This window comes from Macaca fascicularis, chromosome 1 (assembly GCF_037993035.2).
Source record: "Macaca fascicularis isolate 582-1 chromosome 1, T2T-MFA8v1.1".
Classification (NCBI taxonomy): Eukaryota; Metazoa; Chordata; class Mammalia; order Primates; family Cercopithecidae; genus Macaca; species Macaca fascicularis.
In genome coordinates, this window is record NC_088375.1 from 207,524,333 (window position 1) to 207,547,171 (window position 22,839).

The window sequence follows — 22,839 nt, forward strand, 5'->3', positions numbered from 1 at the left end:
GATGGGTCCCCGTAGTTTGGTTCATCAAGCTTTCAGTTCTTTGTTCGTGCTATGTCTTGGATAGGAAGTATTTCCCAGGAAATACACTGATAAGAGCGGGCATTTACATTGCCCTGTGTGAGACAGGTGAAGGGAGGAGCAGGTTGGATGGTCGTCTACCCAGGGCCTATCCAGAGCACCAGCCCTGCTGGCACCCCCATTTCCCTGGGAACTTCATCGATTCTAAGAGGCAGCCTGGTGAGGGCCAGGCCAAGAGTGGCCAGTATGGCATGGTCACACACTCTGCGAGGGCTTCACAGGATGGCCCAAAGTGTCTTCCCTTGACCTCTCAAGGTACCCCCAAAGGCTATTTTCCAACATCTTTGGCCTGAGATAGGCTAGGTGTGGCCAGGAGCATATGGGGTAGGAACCCAGAAGTGGAGAAGGGGTGCTGGGATCCCACTGTCCCTGCAAACCTGCAACCAGTGAGACTATCTTCAGGCAAGGTATTTTGACCCTAGAAAAGCCAGTCCCTTTCCTGAAGCCAAAGGCTTTTCTGAGAGTACAGTTAAAGAGTGTTAAATGTTTCGATACTGTTTTTATCAGGTACTGTGACCTCATTAGTTGGAGTCAGTTTTAGTATTCTCAAGATTGGGTGTTTTAAAAAAGGAAAATAAAATACAGAAAAATGCCCCCAAAATGATCAAAGAGAACAAGGTGGAAGGAGCCATCTTGAAGAACAGCCTGCTCCAGAAATACAGCCGCCACTGGCCCCGCTTTTGGACAATAGATCTGTCACAAAGTTGTCCCAGATGTGGTAGTGGGTGGCAGGGCAGGCTGGGGGCATGCCTGCGCCCCTCACCCTTCACCTTTGCTGCCACTGAAGCTTCCTGGGAGTTTCTCTTCCTGGAGGAGTAGCTGGGCTCCTGGAAAGTCCCATCCGTGCTCTGGGAGGCCATTCAAGGCCAGGGTGACTCAGGGTCCTGAAGTCATGTCAGTGGAAACTTGTTGCCCGCTCTCTGCCAGACCCCAGCTCCCCTGGTGCCTGAAGGTGACAAAGGGCAGCATGCGGGAGTCAGAAGGCCTCCGGGAGGATCATTCCCAGATTGGCCACCAACTTGCCACATGCCCTTGACCAAGCTTTTGTCCTTCTCTGTGCCTCAGTTTCCCTATCTTTTCAAGGAAATTTACTTTGATAATCCCTTAGGCTCTCACAGCTCTGTATGGCAGAGACAGTGAAGCAAACTTTTTTTTTTTTTTTTTTTGGCAGTATCTTTTCCTTCCTAATGAAGCCAGGCCAAGATTAAAACGGCCTTCCATTCCCCATGCATCTCATTGCAAGCAGCAGAACCTCAGATCTGAAGCAGGCCAGGGAGAAGCTGCTTAGGGTTTAAAATGTCAAACTGTTGATCCTTCTCACTGGAGGGGAGATGTCTCATGGATAATCCAGAAATGTGAAATAATCCAAAAACCGTTCCTCCCAGGCTCTGGGTGGGAAAATGGACGAGTGTGGGGGCTGGGTGTTTGGGCAGGTCACAGCTCAGTGAAATACATAATGGAACCACCCAGTGAGGCCTGAACGCAGGAGGAACTGGGATGCCATCCAGCCCCACATTCTGGCCCTGCTCCCCACTCAGGGCTGGGAGTTAACTGCGCTGTCCTCAAACCAATGCATTCCATTGTTCTAGAGACATCTGTCCAGCACCCACTAGAAGCCAGGCATTGGGGGCATCACAGTGAACACCACAAATGAGGTACTGGTCCTCAGGGGGCTTCCCATTTAGAGGGAAAGACAGCAAACAGTGGCATTAAGCATGGATGATTCCAGCTATGGGAAGCACTGTGTAAGAGAAAAAAGCTAGAAGCTTGTGAGCGCACACAGCATGCTGACCAGACCTTGAAGCTGAGACCTGAGGAATGATGGGGCTGGACAGCTGGCGGGGAATGGGAAGAACATTCTGGGCAGAGGGAACAGCAGTGTGGAAAGCCTGGAGGCAGGAAGGGGCTCAGCTTTGAGAAACTGCCTGTGGGAACGCAGTAAAGCTAAGTGAGGGGACGAGGCAGGCAAGTCCAGATCACGTGGGGCATTGGAAGGCGTCTGAACTTCATTCCCAGACACACTGGGATCCACTGAAGAGTTCCCTGCCGGAATTCCCCGGGCCACCATGGAGTGGGGCTAGTGTTGAAGCAGGGAGACCAACTGCAGAAGTCCACACACGCAGTGATGGTGGCCCAGACCAAGGTGGTGGGAGGGCTGCCCCCTTTCCCTATCTAAGATGGCACACAGGCTCTAGGGCAACCCCCCAGTGCCAGGGGATGATCAAAATCACCACGGGAATGAGAAAGAGTTGGAGATACAGAGAAAGAGAGTGGTAAGGAAAAAGAGTTCATACAGGGAGTTGCCACTTTCAACAGAGGGCTTAAGCAGAGAGGACAGGGACACACTCATTCACCAATAGCAGTGAGCGGTTTTGACGCCAGGCCCTGGAGAAGCAGTAATTGAGCTTAGTTGCCCAACTTGAGCACCTGTGTGTCCATCCAGTACTGGGTACTGGGGAGACAAAGCAGACATGGCCCCTGTCCTCCAGTTCAGCCTCCACCCCAGGAAACTAAAACAAGTACACAAAGAACCTGAAAACACCTGGTAGAGAGTGGCAGGTGCCCAGAGGCAGTGAGAAACAAAGATTTGCACTGGGCAGCTGGGTGTTGTAGTCAGAAGTCAGCCCTCTGCTCCCTTGATGAGAAAAGGGACACTTGTGCTGGGCTGTTTATGTAACGCTGCCTCCCTGACCTTTCACAGCAGACTATGAGGTGGGGTGTGTGTCCCCACCACAACCCCCTGCCTCCCGCCCTATCCCACATTAGAGAGAGTTGAGGAAATGGGTGCAGCTCTGAACCTTGCCCAGGGGATCCATTAGCAAATAGTGGACCCAAGATTAGAACCCAGTACTGTCCCTCCTGAGCCTGGGTACTCTGCCGTATGGCTGCCTGTCATCTCCCCATGCCTGATTCCCCATCTGCAAAAGGACAGATTAGATTGAACAATCCCTACAACTTATGTATTTATTTATTTATTTATTTATTTGAGATGGAGTCTCACTGTATCGCTCAGGCTGGAATGCAGTGGCACGATCTCAGCTCACTGCAACCTCTGCCTCCTGGGTTCGAGCGATCCTCCTGCCTCAGCCTCCTGTAGCTGGGATTATGGGGGTGCGCCCCGCGCCCAGCTAATTTGTTTGTATTTTTAGTAGAGACGGGGTTTCACCATGTTGGTCAGGCTGGTCTCGAACTCCTGACCTCGTGATCCACCTGCCTCAGCCTCCCAAAGTGCTGGGATTATAGGTATGAGCCACTGCGCCTGGCCCAGTCCCCACAGCTCTTGCTGGTTCTGATATCTTAAATGGATTTTGAGGTTCTGTGGAAGAAGCTGCACTTGAGCTCAACCTTGAAGAATAGGCAAGGTTTGGACACATGGAGACCGTGAGAAGGGCATTCTGGGCAGAGGGAGCTGTGGGCAAAGGCAGGTCACATCCCAATGTGAATTAGAAGATAAAAGCTCCGGCCGGGCGCGGTGGCTCAAGCCTGTAATCCCAGCACTTTGGGAGGCCGAGACGGGCGGATCACGAGGTCGGGAGATCAAGACCATCCTGGTTAACACGGTGAAACTCCGTCTCTACTAAAAAATACAAAAAACTAGCCGGGCGAGGTGGCGGGCGCCTGTAGTCCCAGCTACTTGGGAGGCTGAGGCAGGAGAATGGCGTGAACCCGGGAGGCGGAGCTTGCAGTGAGCTGAGATCCGGCCACTGCACTCCAGCCTGGGTGACAGAGCGAGACTCCGTCTCAAAAAAAAAAAAAAAAAAAAAAAAAAGATAAAAGCTCCGAGGAGACAGAATGGGGAATGTGGGGCCCGACTGATCTGAGAGCTGTGGCTGATGGGACAGGGAACAGAACGGGTCAAGCAAGGAGGGGGCCTTGGGCCTGTGCAGACATCTTCTCCAGGCCTCTAGATGGAAAGTAGAGCCAGACAGACTGGCTCCACGTTGGGCCCTGTGGGCTAAAGATCGACCCTGTCAGACACTGGGGACAGGAGTGGGAGGGTACGAAGGGCCCTCCAAGGTGTTCAGGAATCTGGAGTCCCTCTCCCCTCCCTACTCCCTCTCAGGCCTGACCTGAGGCCAAGAGAAATGTCACAGGTCCTCCAAGGTTACTCCAGCTGGGGCCTGACCGGAGCAGGAAGCAGTTTCCAAGGCCACCATCCAGCCGGGGTCAGCAGGCATGCCCGGGCCTGGGCCAGGCCCCAGCTGCTCTGGGCTTTGTCTCTTCGTGTCTTGAAACCTCGAGAGGTCACTTGATCTTGCCTGTGACTCTGAGCAAGAGGCCTTACGTCAGGGCCCAGCCAGTCCTGCCCTGACTCTTCTGGGCACAAGTTCTTCCCCACACTCTCTGAGGCCATCCTCCCTCTGATCCTATCTCTTGCCACTCCTGCAGCCATGTTTAGGCCAGGCCTTGTTCTGAGCCCTCATTTCCTGAAAACGTAATCTCTCCACAACCATGCCGACTCACCCTCCTTCTTTCTTATCTTCCCACGTCCCAGAGCAGGACCACGGAACTGGAGGGTGGTGGCTGGGAGCCTGCCTGTGGACACAGATAGGCCTCTATGCACAACCCAGTTCCATCCCTTACCAGCCAGGTGACCTGGTGAGTCATGTCACCTGATGAGTCACGTCACCTCTCTGCGTCTCTTGTGAGAATTAAACGAGATTACACGTGAAACCCTTGGCCAGGTCCCTGGTACACAGTGAGCACGTAGTCAGTGGCTGGTGATGGGTAGGTAAATACCCCGCAGAGGCTGAACTCTGGGGCCTCTGACCAGCCTGTGTGAGTCACACACCTCCAACCCTCGCCTCTTGTACCTTCGCGCAGGACCACAGAGCCGGCCCTCCCTCGCCTGTGCCCCTCCTAGGAAGGAGCTTGTATTCTAGTGTGGATTTGGGGCCTTGGGGGAGGCTTTGTGATAGCACCTAGTTCTTTGCTTTAGCAATTGGGCCGAGTCCTCCCTGGGGAACCCAAGGACAAAATGACCTGGCTCAGCTAGAAACCCTGTCATCACAGTTATGCACACCAATCCTCTCCCCCACTGCAAATATGAAAAATATTTTCTCGTGACTGTAATATGTCATGATTTTTCCCCTGGCAGTTGTGCCATCTTTGTCAGCATAACCTTTGCTGCCATAGGGCACTGCGTTTGTGCTGGAAGGCTGGGGGAAGTAGATGAATTCTGTGTTCACACACATGAGCTAGTGACCTGCTTGGGGCCAGGCATTGTATCCAGTTCTGAGGGTATCACTGAGCAAGACAGGCAGTGCCCTGCCCCCACAGGGCTTGCAGCCTTTTACAGGTGTTTGTTTAAAACCTCCTTGCCGGGCGCAGTGGCTCACACCTGTAATCTCAGCACTTTGGGAAGCCGAGGCGGGAGGATCACCTGAGGTGGGGAGTTCGAGACCAGCCTGGCCAACGTGGTGAAACTTCGTCTCTACTAAAAATACGAAAATTAGCCGGGCATGGTGGCAGGTGCCTGTAGTGCCAGCTACTCGGGAGGCTGAGGCAGGAGAACTGCTTGAGCCCGGGAGGCAGAGGTTGCAGTGAGCCAAGATCGCGCCACTGCACTCCAGCCTGGATGACAAGAGCAAAAACTCCGTCTCAAAAAAAAAAAAAAAAAAAAAAAAAACCTCCACATGGGCTGGGCACAGTGGCTGACGCCTGTAATTCCAGCACTTTTGGAGGCCGAGGCGGGCAGATCACTTGAAGCCAGGAGTTCGAGACCAGCCTGGCCAACATGGTGAAACCCCCTCTCTACTAAAAACACAAAAGTTAGCCAGGTGTGGTGGTGTGTGCCTGTAATCCCAGCTACGTGGGAGGCTGAGGCAGGAGAATTGCTTGAACCTGGGAGCCGGAGGTTTCAGTGAACCACAATCACACCACTGTACTCCAGTCTGGGCAACAGAGCAAGACTCCGTCTCAAAAAAAATAAATAAAAAATTTTTTTAAAAATCCTCCACATGAGCATCACTGTGTAGAGCAGGGCCTGGGACACTCCCACGAGAAGGATCAGGGACCACCCTCTAAAACCATTGTGAGCAGGGCAGGCAGCAGGAGATTCCTGGAGGCAGGAAATGGGTCTTGACAAATTTGAGACTTCAGAGGCTTTAGTTCTAGCTCAGCCACCTGAGTTTCTGGCCCAACTCCCTCCCTGCTCCAGGCATGTACCCCACCCCCAGCCCCCCAGTTCATTCTCCCCATATGGCCACCAAAGTGCTGGGGAATTTTTTTTTTAAGCATTTTTAGATGCACAGTGTCTGGAGTCCCTAAAATATTTATTGGATGAATTGATTAAAACACATCTGCTCCTGTGACTCCATTGCTCTACACCTTCTGATTGCATCCTTCCCTCTCCAGCCTCCTTCCTTGCCTACAAAATAAAGGTCCAGCTTCCCAGTATGGTATTCAAGGTATTCCAGGCTTCCGTCCTGGCATCCAACCTTTTTTCCAGCCCCGATCTTCCTCACACACACCCTCCCTTAACAGCCAGGAGCATGTGTGGAAACAGGAGGGAGCACTGGGAGGGCTGGCTCCCAAAGGTGCCCTGTGCTTTTGCTGTTCCTGGCCTGGGTGGCCCTTTCCTACCCCATCTCCCACCTGTCAGTTCCTATCTTTCACTCAGACATCACTTCCTCCAAGAAGCATTCCAGAGTCCTTCTCAGGCCCAATTAATCTCTCACCCTTTCTGCATCCGTGACAGCCCTTCCTGGGAATGCCCTCCTTGCCACGCCATCAACTCCTTTAGGGCGATTACTCATCTCTGGGCACCGTCCTCCCCTCCCCCACCCAGTGTCTCATCATGCCTGGGACATCTCAGGTTTTTTGTTTTTTTTTAAACTTGAGTTGAAGAAAAGCATGTAGAATAGGGAGAATTCTAAGAGGAAAGGTTAAGCCCTGGGGAACGGGATGGGACAATTTCACCCTGTCATCAGGAAGTGCTCCTAATAGAAGGGCAGGGACCAGTTCAAATTTTCAGGGCTCACTGGGCCTGTGGATGTCTCCAAGCACAATCCCTCCGGTTTACACAGAGGGAAGGGTCCTCGCCTGAGGACTCAGAGCCACCTGCTCATTGAAGCACGGAAGGTAGAGCCAGGAAGGGCCCCTGGGGATTGCCTGGTTCCATGGTTCTTGCTCTTTCCTCAGCCTCCACTTCAGTTGCGTGTCCGACACAAACCTGTCAGGAACACCTGTCTTTACATATGGCATCTCCAGCCACAGGGTAGAGGGGGAGAGAGAGAGAAAGAGAGAGATGGAGGAGGTGAGGCTAGCCTCCTCCCAGGACAGGTAAGGAATGTGAGGCTCTGAGAGCTGGTGGAGACACAGGGTCACACAAGGCTGGGGAACCCCATTTGGTCCTACTGCCCCACAGCTGCGGAGACAGGGAAAGAACCTTAAGGAGGGAATGGCTGGCAGAGCTAGAGTTTAAGGAGCACCTCTGGTCAGTAGTGGACACACATTTGAAAAAATTCTCAGGCCAGGAGCAGTGACTCACGCCTATAATCCCAGCACTTTGGGAGGCCCAGGTGGGTGGATCACAAGGTCAGGAGTTCGAGACCAGCCTGACCAACATGGTGAAACCCTGTCTCTACTAAAACTACAAAAATTAGCTGGGTGTGGTGGTGCGCACCTGTAATCCCAGCCTCATCAATAATTCAGTGAATTCCAGGTCCACCTCTCTAACGGTATTTCTGCATACCAGTTGTGGGCTGAGCCCCCAGGAAGCAGTATCCTCTCCACATGGAGGTGACTCAGAGGCCTGGCTGCCTTAAAATGTTACAGGGATGGATCAGGCTTTGAGCCTCTGTGGTTTGCCCCTGACTCTTTGTCTTTGGGGCACCATCCCAGTGCCTGAAGATCTCTCCCATCACCTGTTCAACTCCCTTATTTTATAGAATAGAAACTCAGGCTGCCACGGTGGCTCACACCTGTAATCCCAGCACTTTGGGAGGCCAAGGCAGGTGGATTGCTTGAGTTCAGGAGTTTGAGTCTAGCCTGCACAACATAATGAAACCTTGTCTCTACAAAAACTAAAATAAAGTAATTAGCCATGTATGGTGATGTGTGCCTGTAGTCCCAGCTACTCAAGAGGTTGAGATGGGAGGATCGCTTGGGCCTGGGAGGTGGAGGTAGCAGTGAGCCATGATTGTGCCACTGCACTCTACCTTGGGTGATAGAGTGAAAACCTGTCTCAAAAAAAAAAAAAAAAAAAAAAAACTGAAGCCCAGAGAGGGAAGGGACTTACTCTGGGTCACACAGGAAATCAGTCTCTCAAATTCACATGGACTTTTTCCTTTTTTTGAGACAGTCTTGCTCTGTCACCCAGGCTAGAGCGGAGTGGTGCGATCTCAGCCCACTGCAACCTCCACCTCCCGGGTTCAAGCAATTCTCATGCCTTGGCCTCCCAAGTAGCTGGGATTACAGGGTGTGTGCCGCCACACCTGGCTAGTTTTGTGTGTGTGTGTGTGTGTTGGTTTTTTGTTTTTGTTTTTCTTTTTGTTTTTGTTTTGACAGGGAGTCTCACTTTGTCACCTAAGCTGGAGTGCAGTGGCATGATCTCGGCTCACTGTAACCTCTGCCTTCCGGGTTCACGCCATTCTCCTGCCTCAGCCTCCTGAATAGCTGGGACTACAGGCACCCACTAACACGCCCGGCTAATTTTTTGTATTTATAGTAGAAACGGGTTTCACCGTGTTAGCCAGGATGGTCTTGATCTCCTGACCTCATGATCTGCCCACCTCAGCCTCCCAAAGTGCTGGGATTACAGGTGTGAGCCACCGCGCCCGGCCCAGTTTTTGTATTTTTTCTGTAGAGATGGGGTTTCACCATGTTGGCCAGACTGGTCTCGAACTCCTGACCTCAAGAGATCCACCCACCTCGGCCTCCCAAAGTGCTGGGATTGCAGGCGTTAACCACATTGCCCGGCCTCATGCACTCTTTTTGCCTTCTGCTCTACTGCCTTGTTTGACATTGGACCCTTTCAAGAGAGTAGAGACCAGATAGTAGAGGTTAGACCTTAACTCATGTCCTGGCAGCCAGTGGGCATGAATACATGTTTGCTGGTTGCTTAAATGAAAGCACCAATATAGATTCCTTTTTGGAGGAGAGCAGCCCTCTCTGGACAACCTGATTTATATGTGCTCTGCAGCACTTTGAATCTCTGCTCAGCTGTCCCTCAGTGCTGCCAGTGCCCCCCCCGACAGGCAGAGACCACTTAATGCCCTGGCACCTCAGATGGTGAAACCACCGGAGCGTGAGGACTCAGAGGAATGTGACTCTGCAGTTGTGTGTCACAGAGGCACTAGAAGGTGAAGTCTGCGTAACAGTGGTTGGTGTGCTGGGGGCTGGTGCGTGCTAGTGCTGGGTGTGCAGCAGTACCACATACAGGTTCCTGCCCTGGAGGAGCCAGGTCGGGATGACAAGGGTACCGTAGCTATGGTAACAGGGTGGTATAAGGAGGTGTTCTGAAGGTGTGCAAGGCCCGAGCTGGACCTTGACATGCTGACCAGACTCAGGTCAGTCCCTGCTCTGTCATTCAGTCAGCGCATGTCTCAGCCCCAGCATGTGCTGGGCAGTGTTCAGTAGTGGTTGAAGAGCCACAGTCTCCTGCCATGACCAGGTTAGCTGCCTCCCCAGGACCTTCCGTGGCACAGCCACTATCTCCCTGCATGGTAATTACCTGGTTTGGGGTCTGCTTTGCTTTCCCCTCTATCTGCGAGCCTCTCAAGGACAGGAACCAGATCGGTCTTGGTCTCTGCTTTGTCCCCAGTGCCTAGCACTGGGCTGCGTGTTAGTGTCTGGTCCTGCTTTGTGGAGAGCTGAACCTGGTGAGGTCAGAGTTCCACACAGCCACAGCATTCTCCTCCCACCTCCATGAGAACCCTGGGGCTTTTGGGCTTTGATTCCCCCCTCCCCCACTCCCTCCCATCCTGAAGATTCTGCCAAAGTCTCTGGCTGGCCAAGTCCTGAAAGCTGGGGAGGGTAGTGGGAGGAGGAAGGTGAGACGCGATGGGCGGCTTAGCAGAGGGTGAGAAAGCCTCCTGCTGCCTGGCCGCAGGCACCGCGGGAATGATTCTGGCAGGAGCCGCCTGCTGGGCTGAGATCACCATGGAGACCTGGCTTAGAGAGGGTCACTGGCAGTGGCTAAGGGCCGGGGGTGGGGGTGGGGGTGCAGGGATTTATGCAGAGGCTCCCAGCCTGCCCCAGGGCCCTTGGAGGGAGCAGAGGAGGCTGGCATTGGACAATATCAGTTTGCCAGTGGTTTGGAGCAGCCCATCCTAAAGTCCCCTTCCCTTGTCACCCAACACCCCAACAGAGGTTCTTTAGCTTGGCAACTGTTCTTCAACCGCAATAGAGCTGTCCTCTGGACAGATGCCCCCAGCCCTCTGGTTCAAGCAGTTACCCCAGATAAAATCCTTCTGCTCCCTAATACACACCCCTCTTGTCTCTGCAGCCTGTTTACCGCCTGACTATGGAGAGCTTGCATTCATCCCAACAGCAGCCCCTGCCCCAAGAGCTGCTTTTCTACCTATCACCCCATTGCAGCACAGCTGTCACCCTCCCAGGCACACCGCTCGCCCCTACGGCTAGTATTCCATCCTCCTGTAACTGCAGGCGACCTGACAGCTTAACAAAGATGCAGCTCTTCTCCTCTCCCATGCCTCTGCCTGCCACCTGGTCTGATCCACCAGAACGGGGTGCTGCCCTGCCTCTGCAGGAGCCCACCTGGTTCCCCTGGACCTTGGGGTAGTCCTGGCAAGTCCAGCCTCAGGACAAAAGTCGTCCCTGGGGCTGACTGCCCAGCAGACAGCAGCCGAGGCTGAGCAGAATTTAAATGTGGCTCTGGTAGAAAGGAAAGCCAAGAAAGTACAAGGGAGGAAAGGCTTTCTGTCGCTGCCTGGCTCCTGCTGGTGTGGGGGAGGACTGATGGGCTCCTAAGGAACCTGAGGAGGCCGCTTCAGCATCCTCACCTCGCCCCTTAATTCGGATGGAGATGGTTGCACACTGAGGGTGGGAGATATGTGTCTCGGGGCTCTGAGAGGAGGACAGAAGTCTGAAAGGACCAGGCTAATGACTGGAGCTCTTAGGAAGTCCCGAGCCCAACCCTGTCCTTCAGGGGACCTTCTCACTCACCCTAGCAGAGCTGTGAATCCAGGGGGTCTAGCCAAGCTGGGGGTCTGGGTAGGGAAGTCAGATCCCCAGGGCCCCGCAAGCATAATGAGAACTGTCTGGGAAAAAGGGGTACTTCCAATCTCGAGTGTCTGGCGATGGGAGGAACTGGGAGCTTGGGAGTGTCTGAGCTTCAGGAAGGCAGGGTTAAGCCAAACACAGATGGCATTGTGTTGGGCAGTTTCTGTTCCTTCACTGAGAAAGACTTCCTCCTCACCTCACCTCTCTAAGGAACAAAATGGCATTGGTAAGAAGAGGATTGGATTTAGAAGAAATAAAAGCAGTGGTTCACACCTGTGCTGTGTGCTGAGGCCCTGCCCTCCCCATGATGTCATTCCTCAGAACAGCCTAAGTTGGAGGAATTACTAAACTCATCATGACATGAGGAGGCAGGTTTGGAGAGCCCAACTGCCCCAGAAAAATGATAATGAATAGTAATCAGTATAATTTATTATGCACTTAAGGACCAGGCTTCCTCTGCCCTATATCACTGAGTCCTCCCAACAAACCAGTGGGGTAGTTCAGTTATCTTCTTTTTACAGATGGGCAAACTGAGGCTCACAGAAGTCCAACAACATGCCCAAGGTCATAGCGCTATTAAAGGGTAGCGCTGGTATTTGAACTCAGCTGTGTCTGATTCCAGAGCCCAAGCTCTTAACAAATTCCACTGCCTGGAACCCCAGCTCCTCAACCAGCACCTGCTTCACCCTGTGGTTTGGGGCTTGGACATGCATGTTTTACAGATGGGTAAACTGGGCTCAGAGAAGGCAGGTCTGAGTTTTCAGGAGAAAGAACAATGGGTAGCTTTCCCGGACAAATCCTAGGAGGAGCTGGGTGAGGGTCTCCCTCTTCACTTCCCTGATCTCAGAGCAGTCGATGTCTGCCGCTCACTCCTGCCTCTTCTCTTGTGTTTCTTTGCAGCTTTCAGAAAACCAACGCCAAGATCCCTCCCAGCGTCCACATCGTCCTTTGGCAGGAGCGCCTGCCCCTCTGCCTCCCACCCTGCCCCCTACGCCCCTTGCAAACCCATCTCCCTCCACCCCCTCCCGCCCATCTCCTCCACGCAGAAGCCGAAGGTGAGCCCTTTCTGCACAAAACCAGCAATTGTAAATACTTTTTAAAAATGTACAAAACTTAAAAACAAAACACAGTTTTAGAAAAAGACAAAAAAAAAAAGAGAGAGAGAGCGAGAGAGCGAGCGTGTGCAAGAGGTTGCGAGCGGGGCCCCGAGGTGTCCAGAGCCCCTGCAAGTATGCACTGAGAAATTTATCTACAGGTCGTTTGACAAAAATGAACAATATCCTATTTATTGTATATACTGTTTTATTATAAATCGTGGATTGTATATTGCATTCTGTAAACCTGCTGTGGTCCCGTGGTGTGCAAATTCGCATGGTGGGGGGGAGGGAGAAGAACCTCTTGCGGGAGCTTTTTTTTTCTTTCTTATTTTTCACTCTTTTGGGTTTTCTCTTCTGTTGTTGTTGTTGTTGTTTTCTGTTGGCAGGACACACCCAAAGATCCAAGTTTGTATTAAAAAGAAATGAAAAAAAGCAAAAAAAAAAAAAAAAAAAAAAAAACCAACCTTGTGTCTTGTGAAAGGGGGAGTGAGGGTGGAGGGCCATGGAAGGGACACCGCTGGGTTTTGTCACCAGCTACTGGTTCTCCAGAGGAGTTGAAATACCTGCATGTGTTGCCGGCCACTGAGTTCTCCCTTCTGCCTGAGATCTTGGTCACCCTTGGATCTGGGTTCCCCCCCATTTCACTCCAGGCCCTGGGTCTCCCCTGCCTCTGAGCTCCCCACTCTGCTACCAAGGACATCCTGGCCCTTGATCATGCATTCAGTCCCAGGTCCAGGGATTCTACCTCTTGGACCTTCATTTTGTCCTAGGTCCTGGGTCTCCTCTGACTCTGAGACCCTATATTCTATCCAAGTCCAAGGTCTCCCCAAATCCTGGATTTCCTCTCCCTGAGGAACCTCCATCATGGGCCAGAGTTTGGGGCTCCTGCTTGTGGATCCCCTTATTCCATCCAAGGTCCATGGTGTACTTTGGAGTCCCTTTGTGTGTCCTGTGTATTCATGGCTTTTGGGCCTCACAGTTCTACTTTGGTTCAGGGACACCTCTCTTGGCGACACTCATTCCATTGTAAGTCCAGGAACCCTCATGGGGCCTCCCTTTCCCACTAAGAATGGAGTACCCCCTGTCTGTGTATCTCCCATTTGCCCCGGGTCATCAGTCTTCTCTGCCTCCAGGCCCTTCATTTTACCCCAATATACCCACATCTGCTTATGCAGAACCTGGGATATCATCAGGCCAGTCACCCCAGTGTTGCTCTGCCCTCCCCTTTCTGTCTACCCTGAACTCCAAATGTTTCCTCCCAGCTTTGGTAAACTGTGGAAGAAGAAAACTAACCGTGTGCCTGCGTCCGGTGGGCTGAAAGAGCTGAACTGTTTCCTGATCCCTGACTTTGGGGACTTCTTGGGTGCCCTTGCCCAAATGGTGCCCACTTTGGCCTCCCTGGTCTTTGGGAAGCAGTTTTTCCCATAGACCCATTTTATGTTTAAGTTCTGCTGAGTGTGGCTTCATGTCCCTCCTCAGTGAAGCTCAGGGAGACGTCAAGGGGTAGTACCATGGTGCCTGCCCTCCCTGACCCAACCAGCTAGGCCCTGGCCTCAGGAGAGTCAGAGGAGCCCGTGGTCTGAGGAGGAAACACACCTGGGCACACCTGTCTGGAAGAAGAGGCAGGAGGACTCAGGCCACAGTCCCCTGAAACTGTAGCCTCTGTGCTGGATGTAAAAGGCTCATCCACCCACCAAGCCCCCTCCTTGCATCCCCCAGACTCAGAGATGAAGACATTACCCTACACTTCCTGACTGCTGACGGGGAAGACAACACTACACTCAAGCTAACGATGCAGTATGGAGCTGGAAGTGGGGGCAAGAAGCAGTGAGACTCCCTGAGAGTTAGGGAGGAGGGCTTCTCCCAGGAGAAAGTGTTTATGGAGCCAGGCCTAAGGTGCTGGGAGGGAGTTCCTGGAGGAGGAAGAGGATGTGCAAAGGCCCAGAGATTCGAAAGGCTAACAGGAGGCAAGAGCCACATGCAGTTAGCTCTGTTGGGCACACCCTGTGTTGAGGGAGGGGAGAGGGCTTTGGCAAGGTCACTCTGGGTAGGGTGGAGCCTGATTGCAGCGGGTAGGGAGCATCAGAGAAAGCAGTGGGTGAGGCTGAGACAGGCCAACCCAAGAGAAGCCTGTGTTCAGCCCCAAGAGTCACCTGCGGGGAGAAAATGCCTGTGTGCAGCAGCTGCTGAGGAAGCAGAAGAGACTCGAGGCTCTCCAGGTGGGGCAGGCTGGGCCCAGTTGGCGTTAGGAGAACCAGAGTGGGGCCTGGTGAGTCCAGCTGAGGGCTCAGAGAGGTGACGGCCCAAAGGAGGTTTCGGGGAGGGGAGGGGACAATGGTGGATTGCTCAGTGGAAGGGACTGGGGCTCAACATGAGATAGGAGAGGAACTTGAGAGGGAGAGGAAGGGCAGTGAAGGGTTGTGGGCCCCAGGGCTGTGGAACTGGGGCAGAGAGACAAGACCCAGGAAGGAAATGGGAGTTTGACGAGGTGATTATGGCACAGTGAAGGAGCCCCTTAACTCAAGGGAAGATGAGAGTTCACTATGAAAAGAGGCGCATAGCGAGAGGGAAGGGATGGGAGGAAGGCTTGGTGAGAACAGGAGCTCCAGGAGATGGGAAGGGAGGGGCAGGAGGGGAATGGGCGCTCAGGGAAAGGAGAGGTTTCAGCCTAGGGTCTGCTGCTTAGGAAGGGGTGAGGCGGGCCGTGGTGTACTTTGGAGACCAGACTCAGGAGATGGACCAGGGCCTCTGGGATGGAACGTTCTCTGTGCCCTTACGCAAGGGCAGCAGACACCCTGCACAGTGTATGGTGCAGGTTTGGGGCACGCTCTGTTTTGATCTGTTCTTTTCAGAGGTCGGGGCCCTACCGCCACCACAGTGCCACACCTGATCCCAGAATGCATCAAGGCAATGTGGTTCTCAGATACGTGGGTTTCGCCATCATTTATTAAACACTTCCCTGAGGTGTTTATTCTTCGAACAATCCTTGAGGTAGAGAAAGATGCTCACTTGGGTTTACAAATGAGAAGACAGGTTCCCAGACACAGAGTAAGGGCCTGGTCCAAAGCTCACATGGAAAGTGGCAGAAGTAGGTTGGCCTAGGCTTTAAGCCCTTCCTTTATTTTTCCCCCCTTTTTGTATTTTTCTTTTATTTCTGCTTTTTAGAGATGGCGTCTTGCCATGTTTCCCAGGCTGGTCTCAAACCCCTGACCTCAAGCAATTCTCCCAGCTTGGCCTCCCAAAGTGCTGGGATTACAGGTGTGAGCCACCATGCCCAACCTTTTCTTTTCTTCTTTAAATTTTTTTCCATTTTTCTTCTTCTTTTTTTTTTTTTTCTGATACGGAGTCTTGCTCTGTCGCCCAGGCTATAGTGCAGTGGCAAAATCTTGGCTCACTGCAACCTCCACTTCACAGGTTGAAGCAATTCTCCTGCCTCAGCCTCCCAAGTAGCTGGGATTACAGGTGCCTGCCACCACGTCCAGCTAATTTTTGTGTTTTTAGTAGAGACAGGGTTTCACCATGCTGGCCAGGCTAGTCTTGAACTCCTGACCTCGTGATCCGCCCGCCTCGGCCTCCCAAAGTGCTAGGATTACAGGCGTGAGCCACTGCACCTGGCCTCCCTTGCTTTTCACAGTTTTGGGCGGGGGGGCATCTGCTTATAAAATCCAAAAATCCATTCTATAATTTAAAATTTTTAATAATAGATATATGGCACTTATATATGCCAGCTGTTCCAAACACTTTGTATATATATTAATGCGTTTGGTCTCCACCAGAATCCTATGAGGCTTCTTTTTAATGATTATTATCCCCATTTTACAGACAGGAGACTCAAGTGCAGAGAGAATTTATGAAGACCACTCAGTGAGTACGTTCAAACCAGAACTTGCTAAGTGGTGACACCAGAGTACAGACCAAGCAGTCTGGCTCAGAAGTCTGTGCTTCACTGTACAGTTAAAAGTGAAAATCCCTGGGCATGGTGGCACACGCTTGTGGTTCCAGCTCCTCGGGAGGCTAAGGCAGGAGAATCGCTTGACCCGGAAGGCACAGGTTGCAGTGAGCCGAGATGGCGCCACTGTACTCCAGCCTGTGTGACAGATCCAGACTCCATCTCAAAAAAAAAAAAAAAAAAAAAAAGTGAAAATCCTCTCTACTCCCATCCCGGGCTATAACCCCTGTGTCAACACTTGTTAGTCTCTTCATGTACATAAGGGGTTCTAGATCCTAGAACGGAATTGCCTGGAGAGCTTCAAAATGCCGATGCCCAAGTCTTACCCAAAAATATTCCGATTTTATGGGTCTGGGGTGGGGCCTGGGCATGGGGATTTGTGAAGGCTTCTTGGGTGGTTCCAATGCACAGCCAACTGGATAACCTCTAATTGAGCTGTTGAGCTGAGTGTCACACACACCTGTATTTAGTGTACTGTCCTAGGGTGTGCATATGATGCCTTCTTGTATGTACACTGTCGTATCCATTCGTGTTTTTCACTCCGAGTGGCTGTCAATTACTGTGGGTTCTCTGAGAGACCTGGTGTGAACACATTCATTCAAACATTTCTTAAGCACCTTCCAGGCACCGTCGAAGGCACTTAGGGAATCAACAGTGAGCAGGACAGTCAGGGGCCCTGCCTTTGAGTGTCTAGTCTGATGGAATTGACATATTTAGTTACGAGTTTTTCCCTGTGAATGGCAGGGGTTCGAGCCCCTCGAGGGTTGCTGAGTGGGGGAAGGGGTGGACATCTGACCCGCAGAGCTTAGGATGGGCAGAGACTTTCTGGTGGGGCTGTGTGTGCTGGGTCTTCTGGCCCTTTGTGGATGGGATTGAGAGAGGGAGGCCCAGGACATGTTTCTGGACTTGAATGAGTGTGGCTGGCTGTGTGGCAGGTGTGTAAAGGTGTGCATGATTTGGGCCTGTGAAAATGTGAACAGTGGTGGTGGGCAGAGGAGGTGTTTAATGAGGGACGGCTGTGTACAAGGTAAGCACTAGCCCAGTGCGTCACACAGATGCGCACATGCATGTACACGTGTCCACACACACACAGCCAGCTGTGAGGAGGAGGCTGGCTTCCAGTCCCAGGGCCAGGAGAACTCTGCTTTGGGTATGTGGGGGAGGCACAGCTGGGGCTGGAAACTCTAGAGTGGGAGGGAGGGAGAGAGGAAGGGAGGCTGGGGAGCTGCATCCTTGATCTCTTCTGTTTCTGCAGTTCCGGACGCCGTGCTCTGGGTCTCTGTGTGCCTCTGAGTCTCCCTCTCTCTAATGTCCGGATCTTGGCATCTCTGTGCCTCTCTTCTCCGTCTTGGGCTTTGAGGCTGATCACGTGACTGGATCTCCACCTCTCCAGCCTACTTGGCTGTGTCTCCCTCCATGTCTCTGTCTCTGCCTCCATGTCTGCCTCTGCCTCTGCCTCCCTGTCCTTCCCTGTCCTTGCCAGGTTGGGGGAGGGGGGCCCAGTGCTCAGGGAGCAGGTGTCGGCTCACTCAGGCAGCAGGGAGTGAAGCCGAGGAGGGCAAAGAGCCAGCAGCCCCTGGACACACAGCCACACTCCAGGAGACGTGGGGCACTCACAGGAACACAGTGCCATGCGTGGAGAGAGGGGCTCCTGGGGGCACTTACAGGGACATACACGTACAAAAGTCCACACACAGCCACACCCAAAACACGCATGGATGCCAGACACAGATATCCACGGGCCACACACACAGGTACTCATTCAGACACACACGGACATCCAGAGTCGCAGACACACCCAGGGCGTTCCTCCTGGGGAAAACCCAGAGCCATGGACGCGGACACGGACACACACACACCCCTCGGGCGCGTACAGACACACAGAGGCACAGGTACGCTCGGTTAACAGTGGCAGTCACACTTAAGCACTTGGGGCTAAGGAGGCAGATGAGCACAGACAGGCACAGACCCTCCAGGACAAGCGGAGACCGACATAAAGGCACGGAAGGCCCGCCGAGAGACCCACTGAGGGGCACACCCAGGCACGGGTAGAACGTCCTCGAGGACACACTCCTCCCTCGGGCCTCACTCCGGAGCACCTGGGGACACGCCCATGGGCGGCTGCACGGGCGTCAGGACGCCCCAGCGCACCTGGCGCCCCCGGCGCTCCCCTAGGCTCCCGGGCCGAGTGTGCGTGCGTGCCCGTGCGCGCCGCCACCTGTGGGAGGAGAGGTGCGCGCTGCGCCCGGGGCTGCCAGGCTAGCGCGGCGCGGGGGGAGCTGTTGCCATGGCGCGCGGAGCGCGGCCGCATACTAATGGGGCGGCCACGGGCGCTGCCCCCACAACTGCCCCCTTGCCGGCCGGGCTCGCTCCTCCAACTCCTTCCTCCGGCTCCAGCCGAGTCACCCCGGGGGCTGGTGGCCTCGGCCCACGCACCCCCTCGGAGGGCCTGATCCCCTTGCCGAAGGCCTGGGGGCCCTCGCCTCCCCTTTCCCGGCAGAGAAGTCCCAGGCCGGGCAAAGGGCGACGCTGGGGCGGGCAAGGGCGAGGGCCGGGGCGCTGCGGGGGCTGCCTGGCCTGGGCTCAGGCACCAAGCGGGCACGGCAGCTGGGAGCGCAGGTGCTGCCCTGGAAATGGGGTGGCTGTCCTGGAGGGGGCGGGACAGGGGAAATAAAGGGGGAATTTAACCCTTCCTTCCCCCAGGCTTGGCTGGGGAAGGGAGAGGCCTTGACCAAGCCCTGTGCCATCTGCCTCCAGCATCTCTCCAGTCCTGGTTGTGGCTGCTCTGAGGGTCCCCATCCCTCAGGACCTGCTCCTCATCACTCCCGGCCCTAAAGTGACTGGTGAAGTTAGGGGTGTGTGAAGTGCCCCAGGACTAGGTGGAGGGGGTGGTGGCACGTGAAGGGTTAACACCTTCTCATACCTTAATTCCAGTCCCGGAGCTACGCTGACCCCCTACCCCCTCAGTCCCGCTGTGTTAATTGGCGCGGAGGGGCGAGGCCTATCCTGGCTTGGGGGGAGCCAACAGAGGGTTTGCAGGTAGAGCCAGTGGGAGGGGGCCTAATGGAGGGGGGAGCCAGGCGGTTGCCTAGCAACCCCACAGCTGTCTGTTGACCTAGAAGAAGCTGCGCCGTCTTGACACAGCTGGTGTTTACATGTAACCGAGGCTCTGGCTTAGCGCTTGCTTGGAGGAAAGCTGAGGTAGGGCCCTCCTGGCAGCCTGGCCCTGGCCCCCGGCTGTCGTGGGCTCCCTGCCTGCCTGCCCTCTTTGCTTCAGCTCCCACCTGAAGTCCAACGGAGAAAGAGTGGGAGAGCAGATCTCAGGGCTGCAGGCTTTGGGGCTGGAGAAAGTTGCTGTACACACACACACACACACGCACACACACAATGCCTAAGGCCTTCCACACAGAAATGGTGGGAGACTAGGAAAAGCAGAGGCAGATTCCAACCCACATGGAAAACACCAACATACAGAGGGACACATGGCCCTACAGACCTGCAAAATCAAACTGACCTAGGCACACAACACAGGCACGGAGGTGCCATAGACATAACGACAGCCAGGAAGACAGACATACAGACACACAGAAACATGGTAATTGAAACACTGACACACAGATGCACCCACATACACCTCCATACACAGGGCAGGCACTGACCATCGGACAGAGACACACGCTCGAGCACACTGACACACAAACAGAAACCCCCATGGTGACATCGGCAATTCCCGCATGAATGCAGAGTCCATCCCGGCTAGTGTCTGCAGGCCTGCACAATGAAAGGCAGAAACCCACATACAGAGTCATCCATGTGCACACACAAGAACACAGAGAAGGCCGGGTGTGGTGGCTCATACCTGTAATCCCAGTGCTTTGGGAGGCCAAGGCAGGCAGATCACCTGAGGTCAGGAGATCGAGACCATCCTGGCTAACGTGGTGAAACCCTGTCGCTACCAAAAATACAAAAAATTAGCCAGGTGTGGTGGTACACGCCTGTAGTCCCAACTCTCGGTAGGCTGAGGCAGGAGAATAACTTGAACCCGAGAGGTGGAGGTTGCAGTGAGCAGAGATTGTGCCACTGCACTCCAGCCTGGGCGACAGAGCAAGACTCCATTTAATTAAAAAAAAAAAAAAAAAAAAAACCAGAGAAACACACAACACATCCAACTTGTACTGATTGACCACAGTGCCCAAGGCGGGCAGTCGCTGACACCACTGATGCAGGCAGGAGCCCGACATGTGGAGAGGCATAGGCCCCCAGAGGACCACAGGCCCTGACATGTCCCACCTGCACCCACACAAGTACCCATAGCACAAACACGTGCCAGCCTAGGGTGTGGTGTGGGCAGAGCTGAGACTCCTCCCTACTCACAAGCTCTTCATCGCAGCAGATCTGCCCTGGGGTCAGAGGGCCCTAGTGGCCCCAGAACCAGAGCCCAGTGAAGCCCTGTCTGGCCTGGGCTGCATCCGTAACCCTCAGGCTTAGGAAGGAGACAGCACTAGTCTTTTCCCTGGGAGCCCCTGGTCTGAAGCAGACAGAGCTGTGTCCCCTGGAGTCCCTAGATGGGCAGAAGAGGCAAAGACCTGCCCCGTGGAGCTCCAGTCTGATGGGGGCCATATCTCCTTGCCAGGTAGACAGACACACAGACACACAAGCTCCTGGGGGGTTCTTGAGGGCTTCCTGAAAGAGGTGAGCCTGTAGCCTGGCTTTGGAGCCCAAGAGGAAAGGGGGAAGGGTGTGTACTGAGGAGGGCCTCCCTTCCTTCCCCTGTACCCCGCCCCCTCATCCAGCAGTTCCTCCTCCCCCTAGGGCCCAAGGGGCCGGCTGGGGCCCCACAGTCCCATCAGCTCGAGCAGTGAGCAGAAGGAGGAGAGCAGATATTTTTAGCTTCTCTGCCACTGACATTTCGCAGCAGGCGACCTGGGGTGAAGCTGAGTGAGTGCTGAAGGCTGGGAGAAGTCGACAGCGCCTTCCCAACCCCATGTACAAGCACACACAACTGTGCACGCACACAGACGTGGCCCAGCTTCAGGTACACAGTCACACACCTAGACACACATGCACCTGTGCACGCACTTGGTTCATAGGCCACTTATGCTAGAAACCTCACATATCCGGACACAAAAATGTATCCATTCACACATCCAGACACACACGCACGATTCATACGCATAACACACTTCCCACACCCTGCCAAGCATGCACACTCTTATTCATCATTCATTGGAGAAATACGTATCCAGTGCCTACTAAGTATTGAGCCCTATTCTGGACACTAGGAATACAGTTAGCAAAATAGATAAAAATTTCAGTCCTCATAGAGTTTACATTCTGACAGGGGAAGTTCAACAATAAACAAAAAATAAAGTAGAGCCTTAAGAATCACAAATATAGGCTGGGCACGGTGGCTTGCACCTGTAATCCCAGCACTTTGGGAGGTCGCAGCGGACAGATCACTTGAGGCCAGTAGTTCGAGACCAGCCTGGGCAACATGGCAAAACCCCGTCTCTACTAAAAATACAAAAATTAGCCGGGCGTGGTGGCACACACCTATAATTCCAGCTACTCAGGAGGCTGAGGCACAAGAGTTGCTTAAACTCAGGAGGCAGAGGTTGCAGTGAGCCAGGATCCTGCCACTGCACTCCAGCCTGGGTGACAAGAGTGAAACTCCATCTCAAAAAGAACCACACATATAATCTAATCCCCCAAAATACACAACCGCACATGTGAACAGCTTCCTAATATTCACTACTCCACAAATACACACGACTGCACATACAACCTACAGGCAAGACTCATACAGATAACTCCACACATATACCTCAAGGTAATTACAAACACGTGTACACATCTACACATATATGCAATTACACATTTAACATATAAATACGCAATTCAAACACATGATACACATTCATCCAGACACACAACACACACAACTGTACAGAGCTATACAGTTCACCTGCCTACGTACACAGGATACAGCCCTCGCAAGAACATGTAAGGCAGGTTCACACAAATCTTTCCACGCATACACAACCACTCCCTGCCGGTCACAGACACACATTCCTGCAGTCCTTCCCCTCCCGGCTGAAGTCCCAGCTTGTTCATAGCTGTCCACACAGAGTCCCAGCATACTCACAACCTCACGCACACTCTCAACAACCCTGCTCCAAAGAGACTACACACCCTAAGTCAATGCATGCCCAGGTTCATGCCCGCTCAGTACCCGCAATCCCCTCCCTCCTTTTCCCATGAGGGCAGTTCGGTCACTGTACCCCACACCTGCACCCTGAATACTGCTCCCAGGACTCCAACCCAGCTGCCCCCAGGGTTTGGGGGTTGGGCTCAGACCCTGGAGGAGCCCTGATATCCCCTTTCCAAGGCCCCAAGAGGCAGGACTCAGAGCTCAGAGCTCGCCCCTGTGCCCAGGCTGGAGGTGGAGGTAAAGGGAAGCCTGGGCTTCTCAGCTCTGCCGCCAGTGCCCTCCCCTAGCTCTTCTCTCTTCCTTCCTCTCGTCTCAAA

At 53.6% G+C, this 22,839-nt stretch overlaps 1 protein-coding gene across 29 annotated transcripts in view; it reads left to right on the plus strand.

Annotated features, from left to right (window-relative positions):
- The window catches only part of AHDC1 (AT-hook DNA binding motif containing 1), a 70,629-nt gene extending 58,042 nt beyond the window's left edge, over positions 1-12,587 (plus strand). For 26 of the 29 annotated variants that reach the window (XM_074015352.1, XM_005544268.5, XM_074015362.1 and 23 more), the window contains one exon: positions 12,166-12,587. The gene's annotated coding sequence lies outside the window, so the exon portion shown is untranslated. The remainder of the gene's footprint in view (positions 1-12,165) is intronic. The other 3 variants (XR_012423755.1, XR_012423757.1, XR_012423756.1) reach the window with 1 other exon arrangement.
- Positions 12,588-22,839: the final 10,252 nt, after the last annotated feature.